This window comes from Gossypium arboreum, chromosome 6 (genome assembly GCF_025698485.1).
Source record: "Gossypium arboreum isolate Shixiya-1 chromosome 6, ASM2569848v2, whole genome shotgun sequence".
Classification (NCBI taxonomy): domain Eukaryota; kingdom Viridiplantae; phylum Streptophyta; class Magnoliopsida; order Malvales; family Malvaceae; genus Gossypium; species Gossypium arboreum.
The window spans coordinates 13,073,532-13,075,626 of record NC_069075.1 but is presented as its reverse complement, the minus strand read 5'-3'; the positions used below and the strand labels follow the sequence as shown (position 1 = coordinate 13,075,626).

The 2,095-nt window shown below is 37.9% G+C and overlaps 1 non-coding gene across 1 annotated transcript; it reads right to left on the bottom strand.

The window, feature by feature from the left end:
• Window positions 1–1,558: 1,558 nt before the first annotated feature.
• Window positions 1,559–1,665, bottom strand: LOC128294474 (small nucleolar RNA R71). Its single transcript, XR_008284784.1, has one exon. It is a non-coding gene; the product is annotated as a small nucleolar RNA R71 (small nucleolar RNA).
• Window positions 1,666–2,095: the final 430 nt, after the last annotated feature.

Genomic DNA, 2,095 nt, shown 5'->3' with positions numbered 1-2,095 from the left:
GAATTATGGCATGTATAGTAGGCTTAATTATTTTGTTACGTGTCATATTGTCTAGGTTTAAAATATTAGTTACAGTACTCAACCAGCTACTTTGTACAAGCCATTAAAGTTGGCTAATATTGTTCAAGACATATGTTATACGATGCACTATCAAATTGGATGACATATTTATATCTCGGTTATGTTTAATGGTATGTGTTATGTTCTGGTAATACCTTGTATCCTATTCCGGCGACAGTAACGGGTAAGGGGTGTTACAGATTTTGTTTATCTAACTAATTAATTAAACTAAGAAATTACAGAAAAGAAATTTAGGGAAAATACTTTTTGGAAAACTCGATTGATTAAGACAATACCTAAGGAAAAATCCACCTAGATTTCACTTGTTATTTGACTCTGAATCGGACGATTTATTCATTTGACTTGATCCGTAAAAATCCCTAAGTTATATTATTAACCCTCTCTAGACTAACAACGTCTAACCCTAGGTTGAATAATTGGAATCTCTTTCTAATTAACTCCCTAGGGTTTTATTAACTCGATCTATAGATCCCCTTATTAGGTTTCACCCTAATCCGAAAAAATCTTGCCACCCTATCTCTAGGCGCGCAATTAACTCCGCTTAATTATGAAAAATGTACTCTTAGACAGGGTCTATTCCTCCTCTGAATAAGAGCTTAACTTGAATCAATATCCTGGAATATTAAGGCAAGAATTAAGAACACATAATTAAGAACAAGTCAAATATTTATCATATAATTCAGTTAATAATAACAAGATCTGTCTTAGGTTTCATTCCTCTTAGGTATTTAGGGGTTTTAGTTCATAACTAAAAGGTAAACATATCGAAGAATAATGAATACAAAACATAAAGAAAAACCCAAAACTCCTGAAGGGAAATTGAGGGGAGATCTTCAGTCTTGATGATGAATCCGGCTTCTGAGATGGATCAATCGGCTTTCCTTGAGCAGTTCCCTGCTTTCTCCTTTGTGTCCCCCTTTTCCTCCTCCTCTAGGGTGTATTTATAGGCTTTAGAATGCCTAAGAACCCTCAAAATTGGCCTTTTCCGAATTGGACTCAATTTGGGCTCGATAGGGACATGCCCGTGTGCGATTACTTAAGGCCGTGGTCAAGGCTGTTAAATAGGCACGGACGTGTGATCTACCCGTGTGAGTCATGCTTCGATTCTGTCAAATTGACACGGCCGTGTGGTCTGCCCGTGTGAGGATGTCCAGGCCGTGTTGATTTCGTTTGTTGGCCCATTTTCTCCGTTTTTGGCCCGTTTCTCATTCCTTTCACTCTCCTATGCTCACCTAAGTATAAAACATGAAATTAAGGCATTAGGAGCATCGAATTCACCAAATCTAAGGAAAAATCATCCATAAAATGTGCTAAGCATGGGATAGAAATATGTATAAATTACGGTTTATCATTTCCCTTTTCATTGAGGAACAAAGCTAAACAGTAGTTGAACTCGTTACCACGAGGGTCAATCACTACTTGGGAACAAATGACTGAAAAGTTTTCACTTAAATATATTCCACCAGCTAAAACGGCTAAGTTGAGGAATGACATCTCTTCTTTTGTGCAGATGGATCTAGAAATGCTCTATGATGCATGGGAGAGATACAAGGATCTTTTGAAAAGGTGCCCTCACCATGGGTTACCACTTTGGCTACAGGTTCAGCCGTTTTACAACGGTGTGAACCCCTCAACGAGGTAACTCATCGACATAGCCACCGGTGGAACTTTGAAGAACAAAACACTGAAGCGGCTTACAAATTTATTGAAGAGATGTCACTAAATAACTATCAGTAGCAAGTTATGAGGACAAAGCCGACGAAAGCAACCGGTGTTTTGAACCTCGATGCGGTTACTATGCTATCTAACCAGGTAGAACTCTTAAATAAAAAGATTGACTGTTTTTGTGGTTCTATTTAGGTATATCTAGTGATAAGGTGCGATTCAAATGGAGGAGGAGCATACATAGAATATCAACCCTTCAACCCTATCATTGAGGAGGAACAAGTCCAATATATGGGTAACAATAACTCTAGACCTCAAAATAACTTATAATGTAGGTTGGAGGAACCAT